Source organism: Saccostrea cucullata, unplaced genomic scaffold (genome assembly GCF_032062105.1).
Source record: "Saccostrea cucullata isolate Sc308-1 unplaced genomic scaffold, CSIRO_AGI_Scuc_v1 ctg263, whole genome shotgun sequence".
Classification (NCBI taxonomy): Eukaryota; Metazoa; Mollusca; class Bivalvia; order Ostreida; family Ostreidae; genus Saccostrea; species Saccostrea cuccullata.
In genome coordinates, this window is record NW_026926479.1 from 149,244 (window position 1) to 161,798 (window position 12,555).

Here is a 12,555-nt window from a genome sequence, read left to right on the forward strand (position 1 = left end):
AAACAACATCACCATTCTCGTTTGAAGTCGTCATTTCGTAAGTTCTATGGTCAATGCAATGACCTTGGCAGCAAATACAATTTATCATTAAGTCATATGCTTACAGGTTTTTATACTAATTGTTAGATCACCCTAACTAACCAACGGATTTTCCGTTTTTTCCCGATCATGACAAGGAGCACATAAAGAGTGTGACGGGTCGGCAGGGAATGCTCACTCCTCCGTGGCACCTGATCCAATTACCTCTGATGTTTTTAAGGTTAATATTGATTGCTCTGCTCCTATTTTATATTGTTTTATGGACTTTTAAGCTTGAATACTGTTCGTTCTCTCGATATATTTCATTCTGTATACCAATAAAAGATACTCGCTGTATGGATATTCATATACACTGTACTAGTTTTTACCGGTACGACAAAACAAAATAAATAGATCATCTATACCAACACAGAACCTCGCCCCAGCTGACAAGGATGATAACAATATCATTTTTGTTTGCAAGGATTATTTATATGACTGTATGAAACACAAGGAGATAAAGAAAAGTTTTCAAGATCAAAAGTCCATAAAACCATGAAAACAATACAAAAGGAAAATTGTTTTTTCATTTTACTTTGGAAATCTAACCAATACTCACAATTAACCTTCTAATTATGAGTTTTCAAAAAGCCAGTGTTTTATGTTCCTATTACTAAAGGTGAATTCAATCTACCCTACCGATATTGGTTCCTTAATTTCAAACCAAATATTCATGGTATTACTAATAGAAATAAATTGCAAGGTCAAGCAAATGTTCTATTAAACCCCTTCTCTCTTAATTCTCTCCGTGTCAGAAATCACAGAGGGCCTGAACATTGGTTCGGTCTGAGGCTGCACGGCGTGCTTTGTTCCATGAGTTCCAGCCTGCATTATTTCGCTCTCCTTACACCATTCGTCTCCATGTTATCTTGGTATGGCCTCGCTTCCTTCTCCCTTCAGGTGTCCACCCGAGGGCCATGATACAGTTATCTGTTGTATCCTTCTAAGCACATGACTGATCCAATTCCATCTCCTCCTCCTCCTCACTTCTTTACTGATGTTTTCTACGTCTGCCATTACCAGGACTGTCTTGTTTGGGATATGCTGTTGCCATCTGACCTTAAGAATCTTTCTGAGGCACTTGGTATGAAAACGATCAACCTTCTTTTCCTCTGTCTTGGTAATCTTCAAAGTCTTCAGCTTCATACCAATTTTTGCTGAATTTTCTTCTAATCCTCTTGTCTTGGACTGAGGATGGTTCATTGCTAATGATAATGTTCCTGAGGATGAATATCTGATTCACTCTCCCTCTCCGAAACCCTGCCTGCTCTTTCCGAAGGGTGTGGTCAACTCCAGCCTGTATTCTGTTGACGAGGATTCTGTTTAATGCTTTGCTGGCTAGGGGCAGCAATGTCACCCCTCCAGTTCTTGCAGTCCTGTAAGTTGCCTCTCTTGGGAAATTTTCAGATCAGTCCTTTGGTCCATTCTTTGGACTACCTCTCCTCCTTCCATATCTGGTCAAAGGTCTGCTTTAGTTTCAGGCTGTTATTGTTCAAGTCTGCCTTTAACATTTCTGCAGTTATTCGATCTGCACCAGGGGGCTTCGCATTCCGAAGAGTCTTCAATGCAGTCCTTAATTCCTGTGCTGTGGGTGGCTCAACTGATATGTCTAGTTCTTCTCCCTCCTCCTGTTCATCTTGTGGAGGTGATTCAGGAGTATTCCTGTTGAGCACTTCCCCAAAATGTTCCTTCCATCTGGCCAGTCTTGCTTCTTTATTTTTCAGCAGCGAGCTGAATCTTTCTCCATCTTTGCTTTTCACCGCTGCTGTTTGACTGTTACTCTTACTTACTAAACCCCTATCCTTACCAAAATATTAACTGCTGTTAAGGATAAACTTTAGACGTACTGTGCTGCAGTATATTCTGAAGTGTTGAAAATGTGTTCTGGATTTTCAAAAACTCAATAGAAATTCAAGGAAATTTAAGATCGCCATTTTTTTTCCCAAAAGACAGTAACATAAAAACGTATGACTTTTCTACACTTCATAAAAACTAGGTTTTTGATATTAAAGACAACCAGTTCTTCAATAAATTAGTAAAACGGAATTTTCTCTATCTTGTTATTAGTCATCGACAACATTATTTTGTGAAAGATTGTCCACACACAAGTACTTTAATTTTGGTATAGTATCCTGGAGATCCTCCCTGACAACACGAAGTCTTAGGTGACCAAGTCCATGAAACATCTTAAGCTAAATTAAGTTAAAATCTCTGTTTGATAGTAAAATGCTGTAGAAGCCAAACAGATCAATTTTGTTTTCATTATTGCTTCTCATAAGTGTTGTTATCTGCACTTATCGAGATAAATTCCGTAATTAATGAATATTTTATAGGAAATTGAAAATTTGACTTAAGTCTAAGTTTCAGGTCTTCAAACAAATGGTTGGATTCAACTTTGCACTGACTACGCTTGTGCATTAATTGACATAGCTGTTTTACACTCCCAAGAGTTGCCCGCGTGGCGCGGTGGTTAGAGCGTCTGCTCTAGAGTCGCGAAGAAAGAAAATGATCCTTACGTCGCAGGTTCGAATCACACTGTGGGACATAGAGACCGGCCCTTCGGATGAGACCGTGTAAACCGAGGTCCCGTGTCGCAGTGGGTGCTGACACGGAAAAGAACCCACACTGCTCAATGGTCCTGAGTGCGAAGTATAGGACAAAATGTGTAGCTCTCCTCCGGCAAGTGGTGGCGTCTCCATATGAGTGAAAAATTCTCGAGAGGGACGTTAAACAACATACAATCAATCAATATACTTCTATGATGTAGAATATAAACCCACAAACTTATCTACATGAGGAAAAAACCACTTGCGTTTGACTTTATATACGTTGACGATGCAAAAGCAAAAGTTACTTACGTTCACATGTCTACTCGATATATCACAGTAAGCTTGAAATTAAAAACAACACAGAGTTTGTCACATCTTTTCTATTTTTGGATGCTTTACTTAGTACAGGCGATGAGGGCCAACTAGCAACTTATCTTTATGACAAACGAGATGACTTCAACTTTTCAAATGTCAACTTTCTTATTTATTGAGTATTATCTGCATATGGTGTTTACATCTCCTAGCTTATTCGATACTGAAGAGCATGCTCCGAGAACGATAGATTTTAAACAGAGACAGGCTAATGACAGATAAGTTGATGTTACAGGGGTTTCAACAACCTCGATTAAATTCGGCATTTCGTAAATTCTATAATCGTTTTAATGACCATATTAGTAAATATAACCCATTATGAGACTTTTTTCATACCAGTTGTTTAGACCTTTAATAATTTTTAAATCAAGAAATTGAATTTGATTTTTGGAATGTTTCGTCAATGTATAGGGCTCACATTGAGTGTGACTAGTCTACAGAGGATGCTAACTGCCGTTTCCTTCTCTTGAATTTCTAGTGGCCCGAGTTTAATTGCCCTTTTCTGATTCATTTTGATTAGAGAATTATTGAGATCGATCACTGTTATAAAGCTATGCCTTTCTCTTGAATATATTTACTGGTGCAACAATTTAGATCACACAATATATTGTACTATTGATGTGTAAATTTCAGATGTATCTCAAATGTAAGTCTACTGAATATATTGTTTTCTATATTACAGTGTATTAGGTTTATGCAATTACTTTACAATTTAAGAAAATAAATTACTTTTGTCATTTTCTTAATTTTTTTAGGTAAATGCAAAAAAGAAAAGAAAAGAATTCAAAAATATATCACAGTTTATTACCAAGGCCAAATCTGATATAGGATAAAAGCAAGCCTATACAGAAAACAACAAACAATCATTATGGCCCTGTCATAAACACTGTTGATTGATTTAGTTACGCATTATCTCCTAGTACAGCTATTTTATAGAAAATTCCCTTTGAACGGAAGCAATCAGATAAATGGACATCGTTTAAAATGATATGTCCATTTTCATTAAACAAGTGTCATTGCTTGTACACTGATGGCCTCTAATTGAAAGACAAAACCCTCTGCATTCTAAAAACGAATATCACAGAGACGAATTACGTTCGCTAATGTTGCGACATTTGCACTGATTATCTATGGGTTTTAACCTCTTGTGATCGGCCTTAAACAAGAACTTGTTACGGGTCCACATCCATAGGCCAATAACGGTCTAAGAGCCGTATGCACAGCTTGGTTCAGATGGGATGAACAGTCATCAAAATGGAGATCATTTGATTAAACCAGATCCGCGCCAGAAGATAAGCGCCCAATCATTCTAACATATTTTCGATTGCCTTAATTGACAAGTGACTGTCTAGCACACAAAAGGATGCCAAATCGCTCTCTCTATATCTTGTTGAATATTACTTCATAAGGCTCTACGCCGGCCTCTATTATCTGATGAAGCTTTCCTTTTTTGCAGGCCTAATTGTTTATCCTCCGCGTGAACGGTGAACTGTATAAATAACGTGCGCCTTTTTACGACCTCGATCAGACAGTGCTCAAGATATTGATGCAACCGATAGCATATGGATGTGATCTATCGTATGGAAATATTTCTGATCCGAACATAGCCGATGATAAATATCAAATAATGAAAATTGAATTCCAAATGATCCTGCATGTAATATTGCGCGTGCCCCTCGTTGATCACACGTCTGCACCGGAAGTCGTCCTCACCACCATCTTATCTTTTTATTTTACTCAATTTTAAAATCATTTTCATTGTTTCGTTTTTGTTACATTACTGAATTCATTTGCATGCATACCATGGGTGGCTCTAAACTTAACAATGCTAAATTCAAATTAGCACAGCTAAAATTCTCTTTAAGAGATGGTTTTCTATTTGCATTTTAATCACAATACATGTATAATTTATTCGTTCATAGAAAGTACACAGGGAAAAGCCCTTGTGACATTGTTTGATAGGTTGAACCCCACTTCAATTGTAATAACTAATCTACATTCAATAATTACATAATGAATATATTATCTGATCTTAAAATGGAAAGGTTTGATAAATGGACTGAAAAAAAAATGATTGAAAGGATATATTAAACATCCTAAAATGTAACAATTGATATTCTATGGACGAGAGTAATACTACATGCAATAACGGTAAACATTTAAAACATTTACAGTAGGTTGTATAAAATGATACTGTCGACATCGGAAAAAATATTCCCTCTCTTTCCTTATTCTGCTACTGTGTCATCAGGAAAGTTACTCAAATGGACATGGAAAATGAAACAAATATATATAGTTTAATACACAATTATAATATTGAAAAAATAGATAGAGAAAATGCCTTAAAATTCAATGAAAAGGAGTTAAAAAGGAAATCAGAAATGGAAATGAACAAAAGCTCGAGAAGATCTCAAGATAATATTTCATTTGACCAGGCAGTAATATTTCAACATTTCTTCCAAATACGTATATGCCTCATATGCCACAATATCTTTTTTCGATTACTTTTTTCATCTTTTAAACTAGGTGAATTTTCTTAAAATTTTTTAAACACATTTTCTGTCTTAGTTCTGTTCACTCTTTGGGGAACATAGGGCCACAAAAAACATTTTCTGGTTTGATTATATAATTATTTTCACGAGGAATTTCTCTGTAAAAAATCTGAATATGTTTGTAACAATGTGTACTAAAAAGTTATGCATACATTTACTTGAAGGCTAATTTTTACACAATTCAACTTTCCAAAATTTCAGAGACAGACATTGATTGAGCCCTGGGTTAATTAAAGTCGCTTCTTGTGTTAAACACCGTAAGTATTAAGGCTTTGAAGTGACTTGAAGGAACACAGTCTCATTTTTCACTGCAGAATGAATCATCGTGTTCTACCTTAATTCATTAAAAGAAAATTAATAATTTGTTATTTTAACGAATCAGTAAATTTTCATTGTTTTGTTTTTCAGACAAGTACTTTCAATTGAACATGCGCCACAAAAATATCCCAAGATGCATTTTATAAAGTAAAGAGGGTGAATTGCATGAAACTTATGGATCTGGAGCAGAGCAAACATCAGAAGTGGGATCAGGTGCCATGGAGGAGTGAGTATCCCCTGTAGAGTGCTAATTGGCATGATCGGGAAATAACGGGAAATTCATCCTCATTTCAGTGTGTAAATTATGGCCTAACAATTAATATGAAAATGTCAGTAAGCATTTGACTTTATGATAGATTGTATTAGCTGTCAAGGTCATTGTTTCGACCATAGAACTTATGAAATGATGACTGCTGATATTCTTGATAGAGGTATGTCAATTACTGACCTCGTTTTAGATATTGTCCATATGTATAGTATGTTCTTGCATATCGAATCAAGTGTGCGATATTAACTCCGTTTGCGGATGATTAAATAAATTGCTGCTTTAGTTAGGGAAGATGAAGATTGAAAAGTTTAAGTCATCACGTTTATTATAAAGCGTTGTTGTTTGATTACCAATAACCCTATTACATATAATGTACTTGCATATAATGTATTACTTTTTTCATAAATACTTGACTAAAGATTCGTGTATGCATCTGTGGCTGAATTGTGTTAGATATATTTTGAACTCCTGCACTATGTGGGTCGTGAAAATTCATGTATGATGTGGCTAAAATATCTTATCAAAGAGATATTTTACTTGGGTGAAAATTCATCTTAGTACGTAATCAAATAACAGGATATTTTTTAAAAAGCAACATTTTATGACCTTAAGTATGCAATTCAACTTCTTAGAGATTTTTATTTGTTCTTTTGTAATGTATTTGGATTCAAAAGTAATGCAAAGGAAAAAAAATAAGCAAGTCACAAAACCACAGTTAAGGAATCTTGTTTTGGTAGATCGCCGTCATCAGACCCAAACGTACGCTAAATCCCAATTCAAATTGAAAATAACAAGCTGGTCTTATAAGTATGAACCAAGAAAGTTACATTAGGCACAATTTAAATTTAAAATAATTCCTTTATAGTTACTGATTTCTTGCGAAATTTTTCGGCATCTTTGAATGTTTTACACTTAGACACAATTTACAAATGCAGATGAATAAAATGTTTTTTTCCTTCATTGACTTTTTAAACTTTTTAATAAAACGTTAGAGGTACTGAAACTGGAAAACTGGCAATTCAAGTGATTGGTTCACTAAATACCTCTCTGGTCTTTGATCATATCTGTAAGCATGTCTATAAATTGATACAACTAAACATCTTTCATTTCGAAGCATTTTATTTATCAAAATATGATTGAATAATCATTATATTATAAAGTTGGGTCAATTTTTTAAAATATCACATGCACACATATGTTTGCATGTTAATTTGATATATAATATATAATTTTTATGAAACATATTACAATTATAACAATGGCAAAGATGCTTGAGTATTGTGTTTATTGTATTAAGATTCTTATATATGAATGATAGGCAGTAGATTTGGCTCTCTCGTTTTTAACACAGTTTACTTAAAACGTTTACTTTTTTGAAAGAAATAATTCATAAAATGACTTAATTCAACTTTTTATTGCGAACTTCACATATTTATTATAGGATTAAACGTTCTTTTTGAAAAATTTATCGATGTGTAAACTCTTGACATTTTACTCACAAACTAAATAAAAGTGCGAAGCACTTTTATGTTAAGTTTGTGAGTAAAATGTCAAGAGTTTACACATCGATAATTTTTTCAAAAAGAACGTTTAATTCTTATAATTCCAATATCGAATTTTAAAATATATTTAAATTATTTCTCTTTGAGGCCTCCATACAATCCGTTATTTCTGGACGGCGTAGGAATACATTTTATCGCAAAGGAACGTAATCGAGATGAATTTCGATAAAGTTCATCTTTAAGTTGTCAAAACAATCGATAAAGAAACTTATAAAGACTTATCGAATATTGTTTAAGTCAACAAATATCGTAATTATGAGTTTACTTCAGAATAGTTCGTCCTTGACCATGGCCATGTTGACATGAACGACAACTCTCATAGCGAAAGTTGCAGACCGACGATTTTTTATTTGCACTTGTTTGTTAAAAGATTGCGGAACAATGTAGAAAGTAAATATGAATTTGATGCTAATATGGCAAGAGTTTGAGGTACGTTTCGTTTCCCTGTCAAAACGATACAAACTGAGCTAATTTTCTTCGTATTATGAACGTCGAGACAGCGTTTTTTTTAAATTCACACTGCATGGTGATCGGACAGTGACATAAACATTTTCATGGCGTCCGTCAGCTGGGCAATCCAGTTTTTCGCCAGTTTTGTTTTAATTAATTAAATTTGAAGTTTTTTGTATTCATAATTTAGCCAAAACAGACCAGAAATAACTGCTTTCATTCAATCATTGTTTATACGATAACCTAGAAGCTTTATCAAGAAAGTAGTTCTCATTGAAAAATTTTATCGATGTGTAAATTTTTTCTTAAACGTGTTCTCGTCCAATCAAAACACAGGAAATCAATACATAAAATGAAGATTGGAATTATGAAGCAATATACCATTCTCACCTGCCAATGTCCAATTATTTCGATACGCAAGAGTACTGTATGCTTTACCTACAATTTCCTAAAAGATGAAAACTATTGACAAATACAGAAAGTCGATGACACAAGAATATCAAATGTCTCTTTTAAAGTAAACATTTAGCAAAGACTATGGTCAATACAAGGTCTTGTCATCAAATAAAAATCTAGCATTAAGTCAAATGTCAACTGACATTTTTCATACAATAGTTAGTACGTATTTATTTCAAACTGAATTGTTTGTAGACGGATTTTTCAGTTTGTCTGATCACGACAAATCCTGCACGACGGGTGTGACTTCTTGACAGGATAGTTTACTCCTCCATGGCACCTGATCCCATGTCTGGTGTTTAAGAAGGTTGTTTTTGCTCTGGTACCGGTTTATGTTGTTTTAACAGATTTTTGAGCCTGATTACTGCTTGTTATTTCATACTTCATTTGATCACTTTTGGTCTTAACATATCATATTTGGTAATAAACGAGTTTCTTTCATCTTTAAACTTGCTACAACTTAAAATATATTGATGTAGAAGCATCTATCATTTTCAAACAAAAAGCATATTGAATTATCTCTTTCAATACCTTCTCATCCCAGTTTCAACTGAACAAATATGATTTGGAGATCTGATTCTAGATTAACTATTTATTTCTAAAGACAACTCAAGGTAAAATATACATAAAATTGTTATCCAGATTTAATTTTTTTCTGAGGCATTAATAGACAGTGGAATAACAAAATACAAATCTGAATCTGATTCCAGTTATACTATTAAATTATCTTCAGGGAAAAGTAAATTGAATATTTATGAAAAAGAAGATATATAATACGCCTAAAAACATGGCTAAAGATATATAAAGACAGGGTGTTTCATCAGTAAGACATATGAGAGTTAATTCCCCTTTCCTGCCTTATTACACTTATTAAAACAATAATAAGCCCACTTGAATTGCGAATTTTGTCTCTCAATATTGTATTAGGCTCATTGCAGAGCAGCAAACTGCATGAGAATGGCGGTGTAGGGCTGTTATTGGAGGGATGATTATTTCCCGTCTCACCTCCCCAGCCTCCGAATCTCGTTAAGGCGACTAACTTTGAGTCCTGACGCAGTATCTATTGATTTTTTCCTTTATTCGTCATTTATTTGAATTAGATCGTGTTTCATATTTCACACGACACCGATAACTTTATTACGGCAAATCAGTGTCTATGAATTTCAAATTACTGCAAATGACCAACGAATTGCTTTCACGCTGTGTAACCGATGTCCAATGCAACAATCGCTTCTGTTGTATACGGCATACTACGCTTTAAAAGTGTAAAACATTGTTCACGTTAATTCCTCAAAATGAGAAATTCCCTGGTTTTTATTATTATGCATTGCATTTGGAGATAATTCCGCGTGTTAGATGACATTTAACAAAAGGGAGGGGGATGGAACATGGTTAACGGTACTAATAAGGCATTACTTGGGATGAATTGATCCATAAAAATGTTTTTTGTTGTAGGATTTATTTTTTTTTTTAAGAAAAAAGATATTTTTTTTTTATATTTCATTGTTTCAGCATGTGTAAAGTATTTTTTTTTTCGGTATATTTTTTGGAAATATATTTAACAACACGGATAATATTTTGTTTACACTCTTGTTATTTTTGAAAATATTTATTTCTTTGGTTTCATAAATGTATAAAGTTTACTGTAAAACAATTTTGCCAGACTTGTGCATTTCTGACCTCCACCTTAATATATAAATGAAAAAATTAAATAAAGACCAGAATGAAATTATGCCCCTGAGGGCATGTTTGGGTTTATTTCTTAAAGAAAAATTCTGTCATTGTTTCCCATGCAGTCTCATTCATATATTCTTTTGCCTCTGGGAATTATTTTTTTATCTACACACTTCTTTTTCGTTTCTGTGGGCAGAAGTCTAAGTGAAATAAGAAACTTTCCAAAATTAAGTGAATAAAAAGTCGCCATACTTATAAACTCTTTTAGAAAAACTTAAATTATGCAAGAAATAAATGTAAATATAATGAAAATATTTAAAATATAATAACTGTATTTTTTTTTCACTAATTTATGAAATAAGAAAAAAAGATCCTTTATTCGGAAGAGGGGGCTTCTAATTGAAATATTTGATGTAATAAAAATAATTTAATGTTTTGTTCATTCTCTCCCTCTAATAACGACGACATCATTTTTAATTCCACAAGCAGTTCCAGACCCAGTATCTGTTATAAATATAACGTAGAAAAATTAAACATCGCTCTCTTTTTCTCTGTCATATAATAAATACTATTTTCTATTACCTGAAGCGAAATAAGAATTTACTTTATTTAATAATAGTTTTAATTACAGGCATTATTAATAAAAAGTATCTAAACATTTGAACAATATGATTTGCATTGCTTAAAGTAAAAAAAAAATGTCACTGAACATAACAATCAAAACAGTGAACTAGTTCAGATGAACTTAATCAAAACAAACTAAATAAAAAGATATTAAAGTGCTTTTACCTAGAGCTCGAAGGCAAATTTCTAAACTCCTCGAAGGCAAATACTAGCATGCATCTAAACATTCTTCATAATATACGCGAGCTTTTAGCCCCTGGTAATTCTGAGCTTATAACAATGCCCTACAGATATCTTGGTTTTTACTTAATGTCTGAATATGAACGAAGAGGTCTTAGTTTTAATTTTCTCCTACAATACACTCATCAGGAAAACAAAGAAATACAAAATTGTATTGCGTACGTGGCACCGGTTTTGTTTTAACGAAACCCGGCTCAGTCATTTTAGAATTCTTAAATTTCTTCAAAGGGAAGGATTAATTATTTTTCTCTTCTTAACTGGATTTTTACAAGAAAAATGTAATGTAAGTATAACCCCTTTCTTTTCATGGTTTCCAAACAGATAAATTTTAATTTTATTTACTCTTGCTTTAAAATAGTTTATAATGTTATTCACCCAGTGAGAATATTTATTAAGTTATTTTATTCATTCCTTTAAGGAAGAACAGTTTACATAAGAGAAGGTATGTTTTCTGGCTAATATAACCTTTAAAATGAACAAGGACAAGTTTCAGATAGCCCAGTTGTTTAATGTTTTGGTTTCATGACTATTCATGTGCAATTTTCATTTTTTTTTTTAAATCAGTGAAGACACACTGTAAAATTATACCCGGTGTTTTGTCTAAATAATCAATAATAGTTTTTCTACATTTTAAGATATGTATTTACGTATCAAAATCTTAGGTGGATGAAATACAAAAGCTTGTTGTTTTTTTAGTCCATCAATTCATTTTGAAACAGATTTTCCTATTTTTTTAGACCATATTTGAATTGTCATTTCTTATTTTCTGCATTATTGGTGTACTGAAGTTGCATGTATTTATTTTCCTTCTTTAGAAAACTAAAAAAAAATTTTGTAAAAAAAAAAAAAACATTGCACGAATGTATGTGCTTTTTAATAAAAATGTATATTTTAAGAAGTTGCAACAATTAACTAAATTATATTTATTTCTATGTAAAGTAGAATCTTAAGTCCTCTTTCCTCTAATAATTAAAAATAATTTCAACAGTATTATTTTGTACTACCCAACAAACAAAGATCTGTTACTTCTACCAATCAGAGGACACGAATTTATTATATTTTTGAAACATGTTTGAACTTCATTTAATGCCTGTATTTTATACATATGATTTTCAAATAAAATATGGTTCAAACTATACATTTCTTTGAAGATTTTTTTTTGTTGTATCTTACGATTATAATAAAAAAAGCATCTTGAAGAATTAAAAAAATGAAATAATCACAAATGTGCAATATGGTAAAAATCATATAAAGTGATTCTTTAAATTAAATTTCAAATATTTTAATTTACTATATATAAATTATTTGCAGTTTCATTATCATCCTTATACACGCCATGCATCTAAATGACATTTACTTTTTATTATTACTATGAAGACAATCTTGGTTTTAGCCTGGAAATACCAATAAAT